Genomic DNA, 24822 nt, shown 5'->3' with positions numbered 1-24822 from the left:
TGGCTGGCTCACAAAAACATCTCCAACCTGGTATCTTTTTTTTGTTTTTGTTTTTTCCCTGCACGACCTTGGAAGAATCAGGAAATGTGTCACAGGAATCCTTGGCAGAAAAAAACTCCCAGGTTAAAGATATGAGTGTGGACAGCGCCATGCCCCGACTCGATGAAAACTGGGGTGGTTGATGGCTCTGAGCTAAACCCTCGTCCTTCCAGTCTCTGGCCGTAAGTCTGACAAAAGATGCAACTTGAGCGTGCGTGGACACACTTTCCTGAGTGTGTTCAGGAAAACACATCTCTGGCATTGTTAGAAAGGTTTATTTACAGGCATTAACTCTCACAATGAGATATTCCTAGATTTATGACAATAAAGGGGCTTAAGTTAACAATGACCAAAACACTGCCAGCTTCATGGAACCACCTAGGGAGCACTCCTCCTCCCAAACCTGAGACTTATCATTATGACACATGCCAGAAATAATCTCCCAGCTACAGATCACTTTGAAGTCAAAAACATTCCTGATTTAAACTTTTCCAAAGTCAAGGGCTTTAAACAAAAAACCCTTTTAAGGTCAGAAAAGATCACCAGGGAACTGACAGGATAAAGTGAGGCACAGCATGCCCAAAGGCAAAAATCTCCGGGCTCTGTCATTTTAAGTCAGCTTGTGAATATATTAAAAATCCTGAGGTCAAAAGCCATTTTCCTTTCTCATCACATTACTGCTGTAGCCCTAGGGGAAAGCAAAAGAACTATATTATTTTCAGATCAGAATACAGAGGCTCTCAACCTAAGTGTGCATGAGAATCACCCTGGGGAGTTGTTCAGCTGCAGCTACAAAAGCCCCACCTCCAGAGACTGTTCCCCCAAATCATTATTTAAACAAGCTCCAAGTGGTCCACTCTGGAGCTCACAGTAGCCTTGGCACCGTGGCTTCCCACAGTGGTGATGGTTGGGGGTGGGAGGTAGGAAGTGGTTAATACAAGGTATGCTTGTATCAGTGGGTACAGATTTTCTCCCTCAATCCTCTGGGTTGTTAAAACATTCAAGGAGTCTTTCTGCTCAAAAGCTCAGGAGTACCTCAGCAGCCCTTTCTTTCCCTCCTTTCTTCCCTTCCTTCTTTCCCTAATTTGCTCTGAGAATTTTCCAGAGCTGTGGAATGGAAGGAAAAAGTGTGGTTACCCATAGGCATCTTGTGCAAGAGCCTGTTCCTTGATTTCTCTGGATGAGACGGTAGCACAGGAGATCAGCCAGCACCCTGGCTGAGATGCAGTGACTGTCAGCTCATAAGTTACCTTACTCTCACTCTTGGTGCCTCAGTGCCCTTATCTTTAAAATGGGTGCAATAATCATAACTTCCTCATGTGGTTGTTCTGATGATGGAATGAATATATTTGAAGAACTCAGAGTCGTGTACCTGGCCTGTAGTGCTTTCGTGTGTAAATGATTACTGCTGTTGCTCACTGTTAAATCAGAAAGGACATTTTTCATTTTCCAACAGCAGTTCATTCGCTCTTTCCCTTGCCTGCAGGTTGAATTGTTCAGAACTTGGGCTGGGGCCTACTGGGTCTTGACTGGACTAAAATGAGAAATGCCAAGTGGCTCTGATGGCACTGCAGACCTTGGTGTCATCGCATGCTGAGGAGTATCTCTCTAAGGTTCCGATCGTTTCTGGGAAAACAGTGATTCGATTTAACTACTGAATCCTTTCCTGTCCCCATCCACCTGCACTATTATAAAACAGTTTTCTTCTTCTTATCATTATTATTATTATTTCTTATTTCTCTAGATATTTGGGTGCCACATAACCAATATCATTTCTCTCTCTCTCTCTTTTTTTTTTTGTGTGTGCTCATTTTGCACTTCATTCTTCCTTAAAGCTTGCTCTTCCTATTCTTCCACCTTTGTCACCTCTATGTCCACTCCACCTGCTCCTCAGAATGGCCTCAGCCCTGTCCTTTGACCACGTATTTGCATGGTGGGTATCAGATGAAACCCAGTCATAGAGCACACATTCCCAGGCCCTCTCTCTGGAATTTTCCAAGGGCTGAAAACTGAAAGCAGCTTCCTCCCAGAGGGAGCAGAAGGCCTGGAACTCCCCTGCCCCCGTCCTCCTCCACCTTCCCCAGGGACTTAGGCGGTTGCTCAGAGAAGGAGATAAATGCCATCTGAAAGAATGCTGCTGTTGCTAGGAGAGAAAGAAGGAGAAATAGTTCCCTGTCACCAAGGGTAGCCAGGAGAAAAGCCACCCTCGGCTGGACAACAAAGAGGAGAGGGGTAGAGTTTCCACGTGCTGCCAGTGTGTGCACATTAGCTGTTTCAACTACTAAGTATGAGATCACTGGGTAGGTTTTTAATAGCAGCAGATCGTATTTTAATGACTTTGTGGTTTTTAAAATTCTGTTGTAATGTGAGGAAACTGTATGTAAAAACCAGGAAACAAATTCCCATTATTGCCATAACTGTGACCCAACCAGGTATCAAAGCGGGTAACTGCCTCTGCAGAGATTGTTTCTCAGCCCTGAGCCCCACAGCAGATGCAGGGCTGGGGATGTGGATGGTGAATTATTCATTTTTTGCCTCCCTACTGCTAGCTAGTCTCTGGCACAGAGAAGAGTTCAGTAAAATGTGCGCAACGTGAGAAGTGGTGTGTATGGACCAATCTTCAGGTGCCCTCATTCACTGCCCCCGAAAACCCACTGTGCTTTCCTGCCTCTAGAACTTTGGTCTTGTCATTCTCCCTGCCTGTCACGGAGCTAGGACAATCCTGAGTAGGGTTGAAAAAGAGTAGGCCAAGGAATTTTGCCATTTTTACAAAATGGGCAATGGGAAGTCATTGATGGTTTTTGAGCAGACAGAAATGGAATAGGGCCTAAGACCTTCATAGACCCTGAGAAAGCAGGTTGTGGTACTCCCAAAGCCCTGCTTGACATTGAAAAGGCTTGATTTCAGATCTTCTGAAGGTAAAGTTTTGAATGCCAAAAATAATTATTTTCCAGGTCTTTCTCTATTTCTCTTTACCACCAAAGACTGAAACAATCCCCTTTCTTTACCGTAGATGATTCTTCCCAAAATATATAAGGTTTGAACCTAGCTAAGCAAAATAGAGTGGTAACTGTCCAACTGTTCATGACAAAATTAGATAATGGTGTAGCATAATTTTATTTCAGAATAAATCCTCTCACTTTTGCTTCAACCACAGAGAAAATACCAAGAATAACCTCATAGCAATGCTCCAGTACATCTAAAGTGTCCCTCTTGAAGCCCTTAAAAGCTACACTGATGAAATTTTAAGGGAATCTTGGTTATATATATATATATATATATATATATATATATATATATATATATATATCAGATGAGATTAGAGCCTCACTTTTGGTGGACAACAATGATAATGGTTCACCAGCCACTTTGTCATTTTTCAGTATTCGATTTCGGCATAAGAGAAAATCTCGAGCGCATTGGGCACTATTAGTGACCAGTTAAATCGTTCATTTTGCTTCATTCTAGCTTAGAATCAAAATAGTATCGACTTCACAAGGGAACTCAGCCCTAAGCTTACTGTAAAAATTAAATATGAAAAGGAGATAAATTAAACATTCATTAATTTGTAATAAAAATCAAAGCTGAATCCACAAGCTGTCACCATCAGACCCTTTTAAAACAGAGAAATCCTCTTTTAACACAAAGGCCTTTATCTTGTTGACCACCATAACTTCAGTGAAATACAACTATTTCTAGGTAGTCTGTTTTAAATCCCACGTTAAACAAAGGGAAGAAGTTCCATTATCTTTCAGGCTTTACCAATCCATGATCAATTGGCTGTGTTTTTGTCTATTAATCATTGTCATTGTTAGAAATTAAGCCTCTGTTACTGACAAGGGCAAAACTTAGCTGGGCAGATCAATACAATTATTTCTCTCCTCAAACAAAAGAGGTATGAAGATAATGACTAGCACTGAATTAAGAAAAAATTCTGCTTTTCACTAGCCGTTCAAGTTCCAGAAAAGCCCTTTGAGTTTCCAAAAAGAAAAAAAAAATAGAAAAAGGAAAAAAAAGGCCTGTTTAAGGTTCCACAGCCTCATGTATCAGAGAAATTTTCTGCAACTCTGAAACTTAGCCAAAAAAAAAAAAAAGCATACTTTATGCACAGTCCACAGTCAAAACCATACAAAAGCCTTCATAATTAATGCTCTTGCAGATCCATTATAGGTCATTGCTAAGCCCAACATCACTACGTTGAACATCAATAGCCACCGGATCAGAATGGAAGGAAAAAGCGCAGACTAAACAAAATCTTCAGCAACAAGAATAACAGCTTTGCTCTCAGAAGACAGACTTCTCTGGCTGGCTTCACACTTTGGCCCCACGTGCTTTCTTTGGAAAATACTTGTCATGAAATTTTATGATCTGTTAAAAAAAAAGTGTAAGAATATTCTTTCTTACCTGCCTCACAAGATTATTGGAAAGATTAAAATTAGATAGTTGTGAAATTATTTCTAAGTCCCTTAGGGAAGACTGGAGAGAGGCTTTGTGGATAAACTTATTTATTGCCACCTTAAAATAATTATAACGATCCCATCTTAGCCCTCTCCCATTAAAAACCCAGGATTCTGCTGACCGAGAAGTTATTTTGCTTGTCCCCAAATAACTCTTTAAAATCATTTCACCCATAACTCAAAAGTATTTAATACATGACTGACAAAAAAGAAAAAAAAATGTAGCAGCCTTCCAAACCCTTCCTGGATTAGTCAGAAGAGAAATTCCATCAGCTCTGCCTTGACTCCACGTAGAATTTTTCCCCTATGACCTCCTCACTTCCTGTCCTTTAAACACATTTTCCTTTGTCTCCTTCCAATATAATAACTGGCAAATGCATTGCCCACTGTCCTTAATTCTCTTCACATCTCTATATTCAGTTTTTCCTACTTAGTCACTTTAGCTTTAATGGGGAAAGGTACGGCCCACCTTCTGCAAAACTCGTCTTCACATACTCCAAGCGCTGAGCACCATCACCTTTGGCAACAAACGCTTTGACTCTATCAGATCCAAAATATGTGGATTCCCCAAACATTAGCACCTTTTACTCTCAGCCCTACCACCCTCAAATCTATGTTACCAAAAATATCTCTTAACTGAGACCTGAAACACGTTCATATTAAGTTATAAATTGTAGTTAGTGTCTGCTGTTATGTCTTCTAAAATAATTTAACTTCCTATATGTTTCCTTTCTATACATTCATAATAAGCCTTCCTCCTCACTCAACCCGTTTGTTTTAGTCATCTTTTTGGCCACTGTGACTTAAAAGACCTGACAAGCACAATTGTAGAGGAGGAAAAGTTTATTTGAGGGCTCAATGTTTCAGAGGTCTTAGTCTATAGAAGGCTGTCTCTATTCCTCAGAGCTCAAGGTGAGGCAGAACATCATGGCAGAAGAGTGTGGCAGAAGGAAGCAGCTCACATGATGATCAGGAAGCAGAGAGAGAGAGATTCTACTCTCCAGATAAAAAAATATATGCCCTCAATGCATCACTTCCTCCAACCACAATCCACCTGCCTCCAGTTACCACTCAGTTAATCCCATCAGGGACTAATTCACTGATTAAGTTAAGACTATACCCAAATAATTTCTCCTCCAAACCTTCTTGCCCTGTCTTACACGTGAGCTTTTGGGCGACACCATGTCTAAACCATAACACCCTTTCAGGCATATTTTCTCCCAGGACATACTCCCAATTAGCACAACAGGAAGCTCTCTTCCTGTTAAATGTCCCCTATATACAATAAAAGATGGACCATCAGTTGTATATTACACTTAGGAATTTGAGGGAAGGAAAAAAGGGTCTTAAATGATATCAAAGAGTAAAATTTGAGAAGTTTGGGAGCAGTAGAGTCAAGAACTTGGGTGCTGTCTAATCTACCTGTAGCTAAGCTAACCCTGGTAACAGGATTCAGTGGTACCAGGCTTTAAGAACTGAGTGGTGGAGATGAGGACAATGGTTCCTTAGGCACTTGGTATGGATGGTGCATGATATTCTACCGCAGACAACAGAAGCTCAAGTTAATTAAGCACAAGGGTACTTATTGCCAAGCATTCTGTGGCTTATTAAATCATGCAGTAGTGGGGGGAGAGGTGATAACTGAGCTACTTCCTCCACCAACTGCCTCCACCAACTGCCTCTATCAGGTTGAGAAAGTTCTTCCATGGCCTCCAGGAGCAGCAGATGCAGGAAGGGTTGATGTTGAACAGCAATGCATCTGCCACCTCCTGTACCAGCCCAGCGGACACTTCCAGCCTTGCTCTTCTCTACTTCATTCAGTTCCAAATCCAAGTTTCATGCACAGGTATCAGTCCAAAGGAACATAATTCACAAATGGAACCCAGCCATGAGAGAGCCTAGGAAATGTAGTTTTAACTTTCAAGACTATAGTATAAAAAGGCCCAAGATAAGGAGGTTAAAATAAGTGATGAGCAATTTACAAAATCTACTATATCGTATTTGTAATTAGTGAAGTTTTAGCACAACGGAAGACTAATCAAAGTATGCTTTAGCTGTGAAATATTCTCAAGTGCTTTCTACTTTTCCAAGACTCCATTTTTAAAAAAAAATACTAAATATAATTTATTCTTTTCTCAATCACCCCAAACCATAACCATAAACATTCCCAATTTTACTGTGCTGCAAAATTGCAATGCCCTCAATAACTACTACTGATACACAGGATAGCTTTCCCTGAACTGAACACCCTGAGAGGGCTGTTTGCTTTACTTTCTCTTTCTTCATAGCCTTCTTGATTCTCCAATGTTTCTCTGAGGACTGCAGGCCAGCTGTGCATTAAGCTTTCCTTATTAAAAAGATAATGAAAATGTACTCCTCCAAAGTTAGAGAACTCTAGCGGAGACTCTTCAGACAGGAAGGAAGGCTGTACCAGTGGTCTGCGCCTCCATCCTTTGTTGACCCTCTCCTCTCATTGCCCACTACTTCTACCATTTTTTTCCTGAGACCTGAGCATGAACTCAATTCTCTTTCTTTGGATCTTATTAGAAAAGCTTGTGTTTTCATCAGCTTTTTTTATGGCTGTGACTAAAAGACCTGACAAGAACAATTTTAGGGGAGGAAAACTTTATTTAGGGGCTCACAGTTTCAGAGGTCTCAGTTCACAGACAGTAGGCTCCATTTCTCTGGGCTCGAGCTGAGGCAGAACATCATGGTGGAAGAGAGTGGCAGAGGGAAGCTGCTCACATGATGATCAGAAAGCAGAGAGAGACTCCACTCACCAGATACAAAATATATACCCCAAAGGCACCTCCTCAATGACCCCCCAATGACCCACTTCCTCCAGCCATACCCTACCCACCTTCAGTTAATACTCGGTTAATTCCCATCAGGGATTAATTCACTGATTGGGTTAAGGCTCTTATAACCCAATCATTTCTCCTCCAAATCTTCTTGCATTGCTTCACGCATGAGCTTTTGGGGGACACCTCACATCCAAACCATAAGAGCTTTCATAAAATGTTATTTCCAAAATAACTTACTAAAAGCTGAGGCAGACTAAAAACAAATAATACAAAAGTAGTCTTTTTTCCAAATTACCGAAGTCTGGTCCTAAAATATAGTAAAGGTAAGAAGCTTTCTGGGTTTCCAATTCTCTTAATCCAAGAAAATTACATTCTGGTCTCAGGAGAGAAAACATTACAGTCACATTCTCTTTCTTCTTTCCTCTTTCTCTCCCAGTTCAGTTTTTCCTCCTCAACCAAGAAGATTATGGGTATCAGCTGTCTTTTAGACTCTCAGAAATTCATATCTGATCCATTAGAAAATACAAAAATTATTCTTTATAAACTATCAACTAATTTTCTCATTCAAAATTTCGACCCAGGGCCCCTCATTTATTTCTACTTTCTATAGCATATCAGAAAGTCAATGAGTCATTTAATAAATGAGTTACCATTCCCCAGCTCAGGGGAACAGTCCTGCCCCCTCAGGTACATTATACAATGCTTATCAAAGATGCACATCATCCTTCCACATAATGAGAAGCACTGATACCAATGCCCTCCTTGAAAGATCCATAGTAAAACAGCTTCTATACCACACTGCAGTAAAACCTAGAATACAGTAAAATAGAGTTATTCTTATGTTTCTGCAGCTATCTATTGCTCTCTTTCTGTTCAGGTATATTCTGTTTTTGCCTTCTACTTTATTTATTCCCTGTGCATGGGCCATAGAAGTATATGGTTGCCAAAATCCCTCTTCCAACAACTAGAAAAAAGAAAAAGCTAGATAATTACAAAAGTTCTATTTCTAAAGATATCAGATGAGGTCTGTTGGATTCCAGAAAAGAAGAGAACCCCTGTGGGCTTATTTTGTAAGCATTTGTTGATTTGGTGCATGAATTAAGGCAGAGAGACTTTAACAGGGGGAAATAACTGAAGTTTTTGGTGGTCCTGTGATGCTGATATAACTAATTAATGTATGCCTCAAGTGCTGCTGACTTTTCCCAGGAGAACTTTGCTGAGTCCTGGGGTTGTGCACAGGAGGCTGGAAAGCTAGACTGAGAACTTTGAAAAGCCAATGTGAAATTTCTTGCAATCTTGTGATGTTTGACATCGAAGTCTTAGTAGAGAAATGGTGTCTCCCCAAGTAGGCAAACTCTCCTGTGAGATATTTTCCAGGTTTTTAAACAGTAGGGACATCAGAATGAATATGTGAGCCCAGAACCTTCTAAATCTCCCATAGCCAACAGCTCCAAAGGGCAGAATCTCCCATAGGCTTCAGGGTTTGAAGATAGTGAACACCAGGCTGTCAATCAAAAGCTCAAGATGCCTACACCCAAGGAACAACCAAAAACCAGAGATAGGGGCTGGGGGTTGTGACTCAGTTGTAGAATGCTTGCCTAGCAAGTGTGAGGCACTGGGTTCGATCCTCAGCACTGCATATAAATAAATGAATAAAATAAAGGTCCATTAACATCTAAAAATATATGTAAAAAAAAAAAAACAGAGATAGTCTTGAGTTTACTGAAACTGAAATACAATCCCAATTCATCACCACCCCTAATTGGCTTGGAATAATCAGCCTTTCACTTTGTATGGCCTACTGAAGAAAGAGGAAAGCCTTCACTAGTAGACAATATCATTTGGAGTCTCTGTGATTCTTTATACAGATAGTGATATGATTAAATACTATCTGATATAAGTGGCAGGGAAGGAGTTATGGTTGTGGCTCAGCAGTACAGTACTCGCCTAGCGCATGCAAGACCCTGGGTTCGACCCTTAGCACCACATAAAAATAAATAAATAAAATAAAGATATTGTGTCCAACTATAACTAAAAAATAAAATATTTTTTAAAAAAAGATGCAGGGAAATGACCTAATAACTAAGAGCAAAACACACAAAATAAATAGTCCTACAGATCATGTAGATGTGAAGTACAAACAGGAAATTTAAAGTAATTATAATATATTAAATAAAATAGAAAAAAATTAACAAAATAGATGGATAAGGATTTTCAATAGAAAATTAGAATCTACAAAAGGAATCCAATATACAATCTAGAACTAAAAAACATAATTTATAAAAATAACCAAGTAAATATAATACTGGACATAGAGAAACACAGAACTAGCAAATGTAAAGACAATCCAAACTACAATTTTAAATAAAAATAGCCAAATTAAAGCAGAGAGAAAGAAAAAGAATGAAATAACAAAACAAAATATGAGAGAAATGTGAGACATAGTCAAAAGATATGTACAACTGGAGAAAAGAAATGAGAGTATGGGCCAAAAGCAATATTTGAAGAGATTATGACAAAGGATTTCCCAAAATTCCAAGAAAAACATCAATCTATAGATTCAAGAAGTTACACAAACAATAAGCAGAACAAAGACAAAATCATCCTTAGACACATCATGCTTTTGAAAAACTTTAGCAGAGGAAAAAAAATCTTGAGACAAAGAAGATATATTACTTTGAGAGGAGCAATGATAAGACACCCAACTTTTCAGCTGAAACTATGAAAGCTGGAAAGCAATGATACTTTTTAAAGTCCTGACACAAACACATCCCTCACAGTCTACAACCAACTAAAATATCCTTTAAAACTGAAGATATTCTTTAAAACCAAAGCTGAGAGAATATGTTTCCAACAGACTGTAGCATAATAAATGCTAAAGGAAGTCATTCTGGCTGAAGGAATTATTCAATATGGAAGCACACAGCTGAAGGAAGAAATGGCACCAGAAAGGGAAATAAAACAGCATATCAACTGTGTAAGCCAACAGCAATAATAATGAGTTGAGAGGTTTGTAACATATATAGAAGTTAAATATATAGCTATAATATTCCAGAGGATGGAGAAGGTATATTGAGTAAAAGTGTTGTAAGGTTACTGTGTTATTTGATAAAAATACTAAATTAAGGTGTGTTTTGATAATATAGGGAACCATAAAGTAAATCTCAGGCAACCAGTAAAAATAATTACACAAGAATTAAAAAGTTGTGTGTGCTTAGCATGCGTGAAGTCCTGTGTTCAGTCCCTAGCATCAAAATAATAAAGTGATTACAGCTGGGGCCTGGAGCTGTGGCTCAGGGACAGAGCACTTGCCTGGCATGTGTGAGGCCCTCGGCACTGCATAAAAATAAATAAAAGATCCACTGACAACTAAAAAAAATCTTTTAAAATAGTAATTATAGCTAAGAGAAAAAATGGAATAAAATAATGTATAAAGAACTCCTATAAACAACTTAGAAAAAACTTGACAAACCTAAGTTTTTTTAAAATGAACATAAGTATGTAAATAAAAGATGCTGCATACAAAAAAAGCAATATGAAAAGAACAATAAGCATAGAAAAATCTGATCATCACCATTACTCATTAAGGAAATTCACATTTAAACCATATGAGACACAAGTACATTCCCAACAGAATGGCTAAAATCAAAAAGTCTAATGATACCAAATGCTTGTGAGAGGTGGACCAACCACCATGTTTATACATTGCTGGATGGAAATGCAAATGGAAAACTGGTGGTAGCTGCTAAGGTTAAACATACATGTATCCTATGACCACAGCTCTATTCTTGAGTTATAGATACTCAAGAGAAATAAATGTTTATGCTTTCAAAATGCTTCTGGGAGAAATATTTGTAATATTCAGCATTATTCATAATAGCTCTAAACTGAATACAATACAAATGTTTATTAACAGTAGAATGACTAAAATTGAGATATAGTTACATAATGGAACATGACACCATAATGAAAAAAGAATTAATTCTTGCTACCCTAAAAACATAAGTGAAGTTCACAGACATATTTGTTCCTGAAGCCAAGAATCCCCCTCTTCAAAAAAGATACAAACTATATAAATCTACTTGGCCCAAACAAGCAAAATTAGTGTATATGGTAGATATTAAAATAGTGGTTTTCTTTGGAAGGATATGAAATGGAAGGGGCGTGACAGTTTTCTATGGTATTCTACATTTTGATCTGTGTGAAATTGTATGTGTTTTTGAGTGTGGTTCATAAGTGGTACATTTATGATTTGTACAATTTACTATATATAAATTTCACTCAGAAAGTAAGGAAGAGAGGAATGGAGGGGGAGGGAAGATAATGAAAGTGCATGGACTTCAGAGCCAGGCAGAACCAGTTCCGTTCTGATTTACCAGCTGTGTGATCTTGGACAAGTAAGTAATCAACCTCTGAATTGCAATATCTGCAGGTAAGAAATGGGAATTTGTAATACTTCACACTTGAAAGAGATCGTACGTGTAAAAGCACCTAGGTCCTCATAGGTGTTCAAAAGGTATTAGTCCTCCTCCCCCCACCCCCAGGCATTTTTTCCTTCTAAACTTCTTGGTTGATCCTCCTCAGTCACTATTTATTTATTTATTTATTTATTTTTAGTGCTACATTCCAAGCCCTTTTTAAAATTTTATTTTGATACAGGGTCTTGCTAAGTTGCCCAGGCTGGTTTTGAACTTGTGATCCTCCTTCTTCAGCCTCACAAGTACCTGGGATTACAGGCTTGCACCAGCATATCCTGGCTCTTCTTCATTCTCTAAGACTCACACTCCATTTAGGAAATCCATTTTCAATGCTACAGTAAAAACTTTGACATTAACTGCTTTATTTTGTTGGTTCCAAATTTCCATATACTCCTCTATCACCACAATGTCCTCTCCCTGTGTTTATTCACCTCTTTCTTCCCTAGGATCTTGGTTTCTCCTCCTTGGCCATCCATCCTAGTCATAAGGGCCTGCATTTGGCCTTCCTGAGTGGGACCCTCAATGGTTTTGCCTCCAGTTCCCTTACTGAACCCATACTGCTGTCCCCAGCCCTGAATGGGTCTAGTCACCCACCATCTTCCACACTTTCAGAGAACAACTCACAAATCTCTTGAGAGCTACCTTTTCCAGCTACTGCCTTTCTCTCTGTTCCCCTTCATTGCAAAACTCCTTTAAGGTGTTGTCACATAGTCAGAATTTATATATCTTCTCCTCTCACTGTTTCTTGAACCTACTCCAGTCAGACCTTCTCCCCATTAAATTCAGAAACCTGCTCTTCTCAAGGCCACCAGCGATTTCTACTTTGCCAAAGCCCAGGGTCAATTTCCAGGTCTTGCCTTTCAGCAACTTTGCACACAGGTGATGAGTCCCTTTTTCTGATAGACTTCTTCATTCAGCTCCTAAGATAGCTCACTCTTCAGACTTTCCTTCTATCTCATTGGAGCTTCCTTTTCTGTTTCCTCATCTTCTCACTGTAAATGCTGACTGGCCTCTGGGCTCCATTCTCAGGCATCTTCTTTTCTCTTTTAGAGTCACTACCTGTGCTGGTCAGTTTCCTGTTGTTGGGACAAAATACCTGAGAAAATCAACTTAATAGGAGGAAAGGTTTATTTGTTTCATGGCTTCACAGATTTCAGTCCCTTGTCACTTGTCTCTGTTGTTTCTGGGCCTATGGTAAGGCAGAACAGCATGGCAAAAGAACCTGACAAAGAAAGACTGCTCACCTGATAGAGGCCAGAAAGCAGAGAGAGGTAGAGAAAGAGAGGGAGAGATGGAGGGAGGGAGGGAAAGAGGGGGAGGGAGGGGGGGAGAGGGAGAGGGGGAGAGAAGGAGAGGCGGAGAGGGGGACAGAGGGAGAGTGGTAGAGTGGAAGAGGGGAAGAGGAAAGGGGGAGAGGGAAGAGGGGGAGAGGGGAGAGGGAGAGGGGGGAGAGGAGGAGAGGGGGAGATGGGAAGAGGGGGAGAGGGAGAGAGAGAACTTTCCATTAGCAAAGTTCTACCACCTCCCAATATCCCCACCAGTTGGGGACCAAGCCTGCAACACTTGAGCCAAACCATAGCACCTCCCTGGTAATTTTACCAAGTCCTGTAACTTCAAATATGCTGATTAACTCCCAAATTGACTTCTTTCTAGTCTGGAGCTGTCACAGAATTCCAGATCCATATTCACACTCAACATATCTATGTGGGTCTCTAATAGATGTTTCAAATTTAGCATCCAACTTCTGATTATTCATATCTCCCACCTCACAACTAAACTTTCTCCTCCTTCAGGGTTCTCCATTCCAGAACAAAACAGCCTCATTCATTCAGATATCCAGATCAAAAACCACGAAGTCAGTATTACCTCCTCTTTAATTTCACACCCCACAACTGATCCATTAGCAAATCCTACAGTTCTGAGTGCGATGGCACACGCCTGCAATTCCATCAGCTCAGGAGGCTGGGGTAGGAGGAGCATTAAGTTCAAAGTCAGCCACAGCGACTTAGCAAGGTCCTAGTCAACTTAGCAAGACGCTGTCTAAAATAAAATAAAATAAAACAAAAGGGCTGGGGATTTGGCTGAGTGGTTAAGCACCCCTGGGTTCAATCCTGAGTACCAAAAAATAATAATAATAAATTTCAGAATGTGGCCACTTCTTATCACCTTTTCCACTAGATCATTGCAATGACCTCTTTATTGTTATCTCTCCTTTTGCTTTCTGCCCCCTCTTCAGTTTGTTCTCCATAAGCAACAGAGTAATATCAGACCCTGTCATTCCTCTGTTCTCAACTCTCTAGTAGCCCTTCATACACAATCCAAAATGCCTACCACAGCCCCAAATCCTACCATGATCTGACCAGAGTCTACGTTTATGACTTGATCTTCTCCCACTTTCTTCTTGCACTTTGCCCTTAGTCACATTGACCTCCTTGCTCTTTCTTATACTTACTGCATGTCACCCCTCTTAGGGCCTTTGTACCTGCTGTTCTTTCTACCTGAAATCTTCATCCCCCAGATGTTCATATGGATCCTCATTTTCTCACTTCATTCAGGCTTCTGTTCAAATGCCACCTGCTCCAAGACCTAACACAAGTACTCTATAAAAAAAAATAGCCTTTCATCCCCCTCATTTAAAACAAAGTGTTTTCTTCTTCAAAGCATATAACTCCATCAAACATTAGAGTATGGACTTACACATTGTATTTCTCCCTCGATTGAATGTAAGCTCCATGAAGACAAGGTTTGCTTACCACTCTTTCCCTTCTTTGGGAACATTGTCTGGCACACCACTGGAGCTTAATAAATATGCCTTAATTAATTAATTAATTATATTTGCAGATTTAAGGTGCCAGCAATTTAAAGTTACTAAACTCTAGGCAATCTTAGCAATCTATTTCATGTACTTCTGGTCTGATCTCTTTCAGCCACCTCTTCTAAAACTGACCTCTCTCTTCAAGCTGCTTCTCTGTCCTACAATTTCTCACTCGTTACCAGCAAAAGACTTTGCTGCCCATTCTATAGGGAACAATCAAGTTCATCAGAGTCCTTCCAACACCTATAATGTGCACACACCTGCTGCCCCCTTTAGCAGCTGTCTCACTGGAGACCTCTCTACCATTTCCTCCCCTGCCTTCCCAGGGACCTTGTATATCAATCAACATTCTGTGGCTTGAATCTCCAATTTTCCCCATTTAAAGGCTTATTGTTCAGCAATTGAGCATTTCAGGCCTCTCTCATTTTAAATGCTGTCCTCTTCCTTGCAGACTAGGAGACTAGCTTCTTGAAAAAGTTGTCTTCATTTGTCATCTCCATTTTCACACAACGTATTCACTCCTCAGTCGTTTCATTTTGATTCTCACTTGTAATCCCCCACCAAAATTGCTCTTGGCAAAGTCCCCAAAGTTCTCCTAAATATCAAAAATAATGAATCCTTTTCTATTTTATATTATTCTTTTCAAGTTATATAATTATATTATATAATATAAAATGTAGTCATTATAAGTCTGTACACAGTAGGAAAAAAAAGCACACTCCACAATTCTTCCCTAAAACAATTATGGTTTACATTTTGTGGATATTCAAGGAGAAAATAGAATGGAAGAGAGGAAATTTTTTTGATGAACAGTGACAGAAAAGCTTTTAGAGTAATAGTGATATAAAAACCTTAGATTGAAGAATCAAGATAGAAAAAAAAGATGAATCCACACCTAGACACATTAAATAATGGGATCTTCAAAGACAAAGAGAAAATATTTAAAAACCTACCAGAATAGAAAAGCCCATTACCTACAAAAAAAGATAACAATTAGACTGACAGCACACTTCTCCACAGCAATAATGGGAGCTAAAACATAATGGAATAATATCTTCAAGATGCTGAGGAAAGTAACTTCAAATTCATTACACTACTAATCTATCATTAGGAATGGGAGCAAAACAAAGAATTTTCAGTGATCAAGAGAGTTTAACAGTCATATACCCCTGAAGAGAGGAGGATACACTTCATGAAGGACATTTAACTTGAAGGCAGAAGTTGGATAAAAGAAGCAATGAATATCACATATACATTTAAACATATGTAGTATGTATTTTAAACATATATATGCTTATACATGTGTATATATAAGTGAACATATAATTACATCTTAATAGTTACTGATTTTTAAAATTAATAAGAACCACAAATTTGGTGGTTCTTAAAAACAAGTTGAAATAAAATGTTAGTGACTTAGAAGATGGGAGAGGTGTGTGGAATTATAATATTCTAATTCTTGTATTGATTGGGAGAAAATGATGAGGTTAATTTTATAGTTTTTAAGTCAAGTATGCATGCAAAAGATTTTACATTAACTCTTTTAAAAATGAAGAAATGGGGGAAGTAGAGAAAGAGGAAGGAGGGAAGGAAGAAAGGAAGGAAGGAAGGAAGTTAGTTTTCCTACCATATAAGGAAACCTTCCTATATAGCGGAGGGATAAAAAGAACTAAAAAATGTTTCATCAACCTAAGAAGGTAAGGGTGATGGAAGGAGGTTAAAAAAATAAATAAGTAGATAAATCCTATGGCATCACCTCTCAGAGACTGTGGGCAAATCCCGGTGGAAAGGGGTGTGATTAATTGAGGTTGGCTATCTGTGGTGCTGGCAGTTCAGATGAGCAGTCTAACCGGTGGCTATATGGCAAAGGGGCTCTGGGTGTTTTGATGGGGAGGGAGGGGTGGGAGAGGGGGCTGGATCCAAACATATTAAGGCAGGATTTCTAAGCACCCCCCCCACTCACTTTTTTTTTTTTCATCAGAATCATTGGGAGCTTTTTCAACATACCAAGTTGTGAGCCCTGTTTCAGACCCAATAATCAGAATTTCAGGTGGTGTGACCTAGAATATATATTTCTAAAATTTCCTCTGGTGCCTCTCTGGTACATGAAGGAAGTCTGAGTTGACAAGACCTAAGCAGGAAGGAAACAAGCTGGGGTTTAACACGGGCTCCTAGTTCTGCACAGAACCCAGGCAGAAGAGGAGCCACAGCTACAGAGTGTGCTTCAGCCCTGCTGGCTGGCAGGGACTCAGGCCTCCCACACACCAGACTCATGGCACAGACTAGCTCAATGTTCCAGGCATGGACAGGGATAAGCCTCTCCCACACCATCAGGTTTGGGCAAGACTAAGGCTGGGACTAAGGTAAGCATCCAGGTCAGAGGTCTCTGGGACCAAGCTGGATGGGCTGGACAGCAACAAGGGCAGGGCAGAGTTGAACATCCACTTTTAATAAGGTCCATATTTTCTTCCCTTCTTATGGGCTCAGGTGGTTCAGGTTCCAGCAATGCTTATTCCCAAGTCCAAGTTACCACAGTGTTGGGCATGGCCTAGAATCTGGTATCCAGCCCTGGCTATTCATCAGAAAGCTCCCAGAGAAAAAAACTCACTCCTAGGTCCCACACCCTGTGAGATTTTGACTTATGAGGGCTCAGCAATCTTTGTGTGTGTGTGTGTGTGTGTGTGTGTGTGTGTGTGTGTGTGTGTGCCTGCGCACTGAGAATGGAATCAGGACCTAGTGCATGCTAGGAAAGAGATCCACCAACTAGAAATATAGATCGGTTGTTCTCAATTCTGGAGGGATATTAAAATCATAAAGGTGGGGTAAGAAAGGGTTTTAAAAATACTGATAACCTGTCATCCCCATCCATAAGATTCTAGTCCTATTGGCCTGGGGCTAGTCCTAGATATCAGTTTTTGGTTTTGCTTTTAGCTCCTTGGCTGATTCTAATGCACAGTCAGGGGAGACCAGTCACTACTACTAATTGCTCACTACACTACTAATGGAAAGTGCTGTACTGGTGGGCCAGGTGGATAGCAGGACCCAGGGTCAATGAGGGAAGAGCTGGACTCAGAACATCAGCCTCACCTGGAGGCTTTCTAACCAAAGCAGTTTCCTGATACAGGTCCGATGTGTTTACCTTTAATCTTATTCCTCGGGTAGTAGAATCAAATACCAGGCACAACAGGTCTGGAGGCTACAGAGGACGAAAAAGCAGGAAAGAGGCATAGCTTTATGCTGCCCTTGTGCCAGAAGACAGCTGTCCTCATACTCTATGCCCCTGACTTGATAAACTAGCCCCAGTGAGATACACAGCCGTGGGTGGGGCAGGGACATGGTGGCTTTGCTCCCAAGAAAGTCTTTGCTGGCCTGTTCCTTCTACTTGGTCAGATAATTCAGTTGCCTGAGTCTAGGCCATGAAGGTATTATTTTCTGTGGTATAATCAATCCGTGAGATTTTAGTAGTAGATAGATTTTTACAGTTTTTAAGGAAAATCAATCAGAAGGCCAACAAGGGATCTTGTTGAATGAAGCTTATGACTTTTTTTATTTTTTAATTTAAACTCAGATAATCTGTCCATTGATATTGCATTAATAGTTGCTCACTTGGTCATTTATCAAATGTTACCAAAAATGCCAGGCTTTGTGCCTCCTGCACTAAGTGTTAAACAAATCAGACACATCCCTGCCCGCATAAAGGTTGTAGTCTAACATAGGAAAATTAGCCCTCAAGCCAGTCATGGCCCTCTGTGTGTTTTTTGTGAATAAAGTTTTATTGGAACACAACCATGACTATTTTTTCATACATTATCTATGACTGCTCTTAGGCTACCTGGCAGAATTGAGGAGTCGAGTGGTTGTAACAGACTGTAAGACATACCAAGTCTTAATTATTTGCTAAGTAATTTGTCAACCCTGGGTCTAATGGAAAATTGAACTCTGTTTTCCATCACAGTGATCATTTGTTTTTTTAACAAGCTGACTTGGACACAGGTTTTTGGTTGAAAAGAGAGAATCCATTTCAATGGGCTCAAGGAGAAGGGTAATGAAGATAAAATATTTCTTCATAGACTCCATGGCTGGGCACAGTAGCACACACCTGTAATCCCAGAGGCTCTGGAGGCTGAGACAGGAGGATCATGAGTTCAAAGCCAGCCTCAGCAAAAATGAGGTGCTAAGGAAGTCAGTGAGACCCTGTCTCTAAAAAAAATACAAAATAGGGCTGGGGATGTGGCTCAGTGGCAGAGTCCCCGTGGGTTCAACCCCTGGTACTTTCTCCCAAAATGACTATAATCCATGCATAGGAAATTAAATACAGGTTTTACTCTTCAAGTATGCAATTCTGTGAAAAAACAAAATCTGCATTACTAAGGTCATCATTCCTTATAACAACAAGACCTTGACAAGGAATTAATAATGTTCTCATGTGCTAACACCATATAAGAAAACAGTTTCCCTGAGCTGCACAAGGACTTCATCTGGGTAGATGTGACCTGATTTATCCTACCAATGGGTGATAACAGTTACAAAGGAGATAAGAGTATAAGGATATGTAAAACCATCCCACTTTGGTTATAGGAAGAGAAGGAATAATAAGTTTTTAGGCCAAAGTCAAAGTCACCAATTGGTGGATTTGCTCTGTGATGTTCAGATTTTACTCGTTAGCTACCGTCGAAGGACAAAATTACAACAACTTAATTCAATGACCTTATTTTGCCTTATTTTCCTTTCTAGAATCAGAAAACACATCATTCCATGAAATGGAATAAGTATTCCAATGGGATGAATAGTTTCATAGATGAGAAAAGCTGAAGAGAATGGAAACAAAAGAATTCAAAACAGATTGATCATTTCAAAGTTACTTTCCTTATAGGTGAGGCCAGCCAGACAGAACCATCGGAATCGTTCTGATTTCTGATAGACTGATTGATTGACATTAGCCTGCTTTAGGGTACTCATTTTGAGTGAGGATTAAAGAAGTAGGAACTTCAACTTCATTGTCGTGATTATCATTATCAGTTGAAACTGACCTGTTAGGAAATTTAGGCTGTTGTCTTTCTAAACCTGATTTCTTTGAAGGTCAAATTAATAGTTGGGTTTCAGCTTAGTGACCCGGAACTTTAGTGTAAGTGACTCCATTCTGATTTTTAGGGTCATCTGATGGGATCTAAGGCAGAAGCTTAGTCCCAAACAATGACCTCCTGTAATTTTCAATCCCATAAAAATATTTATTACTTAAATTATTCAGGAAAAACAGCTTCTTTGAAGGAGAATATAAACTTCTCTAGCTCTCAATCCTTCTCCCTTCTTGAAAGATTTTTAATGTGAAGTTTCTGAAGAATGCACAATTGACTGTCCAGTCAGACCTCGTGAAAAATAGAATGGAACCAGAACTTAAGGCCATTCTTGATACCTCCTCCGACATATATGACCGCTCATTGGGCTTCCTGTCTGTCACCTGGCTTCATCTGTATAAACCTAACAAATTGGACTATGAGCTTCAGTCTACATGTTTCTGGAGCCAAGAATTCATTATAGAATCCTGAGCCAAGATCATTATAGGATTCATATTGAATCATTATAGAATTATAGTACAGATTCTTAATCTGACTTAACTCACTTTATAGTTCCTTTCTTTTAGCAGAGCTAAGAGCTTGACCTTTACATTGCCAATAAGCCAAAAGACTACATTCCCAGCTTCCCTTCAATCCCAGTGTAATCTTGAGATGAAATCCTATATTGGCAAAAATATTAACGTGAGTCTTCTGGGACACTTCTTCATGGGGGAGTAGTGGATGTGATGGCTGGAGCTCATACTGCAAATTTGAACCATGAGCATAAGGGGCACACTCTTAAAATAGCAGAATATGAGCAGGAAGGAGCCTGGGTCACTGATGACCATGAAGTCCCCACACTAATACTAGATTGCCTATATCCAGGCTTCTCTTATGTGGGGGAGAAACACATGCCTGTCTTAATTAAGCAAATATTTGGAGGGTTTCTATTACTTACAACTGGAATCTAAAGGTAACTGGTGGTTGTCTCTGTCCAAAATGACCTGGCTTAGGAGATGTTGCCCATAAAATGAACTTCCCCCACTACAACATGCACCACGGTATATATATATATAATTCAAGTGGAACAGGCTCTGGGAGGTGGCCTTGTGAGTACCATGGATGCAGGCCAAGTCACCAGGTCCCCTGAGCAATTGTCCTACTAATAATTGAAGAAACATTGGTTATATTTTTAAGGGGTCTGGTTAACTCATTCCCTTTGGCCACTTAGGGCTGTGATTTATAGACTGCAAAGTCACTTAGGATAATAAAGCCCCCAGGCCTGGTGGCAAGCTGCTGGGATTTTTCAAGACTAAAGGCACCATTTAGACATCTCAATCAGCTTTTCTCAAGTGAATTATATCCTAAGGAAACAGATTTCAAATGTGTCTGCATTCCTCACACCCTCAGGAAGAAAGATGAGAGGAATCCAGAAAAAAAAATCATCAGGGCTCTGCTCATTTCAAATATTTGACAAGTTGTGAGAGTTCTGGGACTACAACTTCCAGCAGATGTGGATCCCACTGTCCTTTTCTTCCCTCTCTGTAAAAGTTCTTCATTGATGGAGAAAAACTGGTTCAAATATCAGTTGATTTGAATACATCTATTGCATTTCGAGGAAGAATATGTGTCATTTTAAAAAATAGCTTTTCTTCTGAATGACCATGTCCAACTGTGCTATGGCCTTTCTGTTCAGCTTCTTTTCTTCCCAAGCGGGGGGGGAATCCTAAAAATCTGTGCATAGACTTGTCTGCTGAAGAAGCACCATGCTGGCAATGACAGTGCCTCAAAGCAGACTCTTCCCCCGGGTTTCACAAGCGCAGCAGGCGCAAACTTAACCAGAGACCACACACTCGAAAGTGGGGGTTTAAGAAGGAGATCAGTTATTTCCCATGTTCAGGAAAAAATAAAAGATGTTCTGAAATAGAAAATAAGAAAGAAAAATTTTAAAACACCCCATTCTTGGGCAGTAGCATAGATCACCAAGGAAGACCCTGAGTTAAGTAAAAATGAAATCTTTGTGGAAAACTAGGTGTGATGGCTAATTTTATGTATCAACTTGACTGGGCTAAGGGGTGCCCAGATAGCTGCTGACATGTTATTTCTGGGTGTGTCTGTGAGGATGTCTCTGAAAGAGATAAGTAGACTGGGTACAGGAGATTGTCCTCATCAATGTGGGGGACAACAGCCAATCTATGAAGGCCTGAATGGAACAAAAAGGTGAGGTAGGGCAGATTTGCTCTCTGCTTGACCTGGGGTATCTATTGCCTCCCCTCCCCAGGCATCAGCATCCTTGACCTTTGCACTCACACTGGAACTTACTCCCCTGGCTCTTGGGCCCACAGGGTTGGACTAGAGGCATATACCATGACTCTCCTCAGCCTCCATCTTGTAGTTGGTAGGTCACCGACTCCTTGGCCTCCGTCATCATGTAAGCCAAGGCTCATAATAAATCTTGTTTCATATATATATATATATATCCTATTAGTTTTGTTTCTCTGGAGAACCATGACTAAAACACGAGCCAAATTAGAAAAGCAAAGCCTATTTGTTTAGAGCCCAATATAGCAGGGCCATTAGCCACATTGCTTGCATTTGGCAGCAACTTGAAGACAGGCAGAGGAGTGGGACAGTTTTATAGGAGAAAAGAGAGATGGCTTCTAAGATGTTCTGATGGGAAATTTCTGGCATGGGGAAGCTGTAGGCAGGGCATTCCAGCAAGAGGTGCATATTTTGCTATCTCTGGTTGGTCCATCGTGGAAAAAAGTTAGGGAAGTTATTGGATATTAATCATGTTCTGGCCATTTTGGTGCCAATCATTACATAAGTTATTGTTTAGCTTTCTGAATTGTTGCTAGAGACAGCAATTCAGCTTCCTACAAGTCCGACTTCCTGTATTGTTTACTGTAGGTAAGGGGATGTGTTTCCTGGGCAGAATGCTGCAAGCTGTGGGTTAGATCTCTGTTTTTATACATGGGGTAGCATTTTCTGTTTGTATAATCAGTCTCTCACCTTTCAGACAGACAGACAGCTGTCTCTGGGCAGCTGATCTATAGCCATCAAGGTGATCCCCAGAGAGCCACTTTAGGAGAAAGCTAATTTCTGTATGCCACCTTGCCTGAGTGTCAAAGGACGCACCTGCTTAAGTGAGAACATCTCTCTTAGCTCCATGTGCCCAGATGGCAAGGAAGGAAGGAGAGCGGAGCAGTGGAGCTCTGTGAGAAGGGGGGAAAGCAGTGCTCAGTGGTTCTCAGCCAGGCTGTCAGAGCCCCGTGGACAGCTCTGAACAAATACAGAAGCTGCAGCTCCCCCAACACTCAAAAAGATGCTGATTTAATAAAGCAGGGTTGGGCGTTGGCATCCCTTCAAACTTCCCAGGTGATTCTAAGGTGCATCCCAAATTGACAGCTAATGATCAAAATGAATAACCTTTGAGAGACACTTGGAGCAAATGTTTAGCAATTAGTGAGAATGAAATCAGGGCATGCAGCCAGGAAGCCTCCCATCTTTCAGTCTTGTGATGTTGAGCTTTAGGAATATGAAATGCAGACTGAAGCTAATCCAGAGGAGCAAACAGGCAAAGGTCACAGCTTGTGTCCCTGCCTTCACCCAAGGAGAATGCTGCAGCATTGAAACCTCCGGCAGGAGGAACAAATGAGCAGTTCTAAAACTGCTATGTATCAGCTGAGGTGCTACCTCTTCTGAGCAGTAGCCTTTATTTTTATTTTTAAGCATTAATTTTTTAAAAAGTCCTTTAAGATGCCAATTTACTATAACATTATTTTTCGCTTATCATACATGATATGTACACGTTTTCAATCTATGAAAACTCAGAGATTTCCCACATGGTTTAAACAGAATAATCTAATTTTGACTGTATAAACTCTAAAACCTCAAAAAATTGCACATACACTCCCCACACTTTGTATCTATTTTTTTTCTAGTTGTTTCTAAAATTTCCTATGTACCAGTTTATCTGAACTTAATGCAACATCACCCCCTGGTGGACATCTATAGAAAAGTTCTCATATTTGGAAAATTTAAAAAAAGATTACTGACAACAAAATGCATTACAATTCATATTACACATATAGAGCACTGTTTTTCATATCTCTGGTTGTACACAAAGTAGAGTCACATCCTTCGTGTCTCCTTACATGTACTTAGGGTGATGATGACCATCACATTCCACCATCTTTCCTCCCCCCTACCCCCTCTCTTCCCCTCCCTCCCTTTTTCTCCTTTGCCCTATCTAGAGTTCATTTAATCCTCCCACCCATGCCCCCAGCATATTATGAATCAGCATCCTTAAATCAGAGAAAGCATTCAACATGTTTTTGTTTGTTTGTTTTGGGTATTGGCTAATTTCACTTAGCATTATATTCTCCAGCTTCATTCATTTACCTGCAAATGCCATGATTTTATTCTATTTTAATGCTGAATAATATTCCATTATGTATATATACCACATTTTCTTTATCCATTTATCTACTAAAGGGCATATAGGTTGGTTCCACAGTTTAGCTATTGTGAATTGTACTGCTATAAACATTGATGTGGCTGTGACCCTATAGTATGCTGTTTTTAAGTCTTTTGAGTATAGACCAAAGAGAGAGATAGCTGGGTCAAATGATGGTTCCATTCCCAGATTTCCAAGGAATCTCCATACTGCTTTCCAAATTGGCTGCACCAATTTGCAGCAATACATGAGTGTGCCTTTTCCCCACATCCTGGCCACCACTTATTGTTGTTTGTCTTCATAATAGCTACCATTCTGACTGGAATGAGATGAAATCATAGAGTAGTTTTGATTTGCATTTCTCTAATAGCTACAGATGTTGAACATTTTTTCATATATTTGGTGATTGATTGTATATCACCTCCTGAGAAGTGCCTGTTCAGTTCCTTGGCCCATTTATTGATAGGGTTATTTGTTATTTTGCTAGATATGTTGAACATTCCTCCAATCACACCCTCCCAGACTACAGTTACCACCCAGTTAATCCCTATGAGTGGGTTAATCCACCAAGTAGGTTATATCTTTCATATTCTAATCATTTCACTTCTGAATATTCTTCATTGTCTCACACATGAACTTTTGGGGAATAACTCATAAATATAATACAAGGTATCCAAATGGGAAATGAAGGAGTTAAATTATCCTTGCTTATCCAT

At 39.9% G+C, this 24822-nt stretch overlaps 1 protein-coding gene across 1 annotated transcript in view; it reads left to right on the top strand.

Moving 5' to 3' along the window:
- Positions 1-24822, top strand: part of Amd1 (adenosylmethionine decarboxylase 1) — a 530556-nt gene that overhangs the window by 109081 nt on the left and 396653 nt on the right. The gene's annotated exons all lie outside the window — the stretch shown is intronic.

Source organism: Callospermophilus lateralis, chromosome 6 (genome assembly GCF_048772815.1).
Source record: "Callospermophilus lateralis isolate mCalLat2 chromosome 6, mCalLat2.hap1, whole genome shotgun sequence".
Taxonomy (NCBI): domain Eukaryota; kingdom Metazoa; phylum Chordata; class Mammalia; order Rodentia; family Sciuridae; genus Callospermophilus; species Callospermophilus lateralis.
The sequence above is the reverse complement of the archived record's forward strand: the minus strand, read 5'-3'. Positions and strand labels throughout refer to the sequence as shown.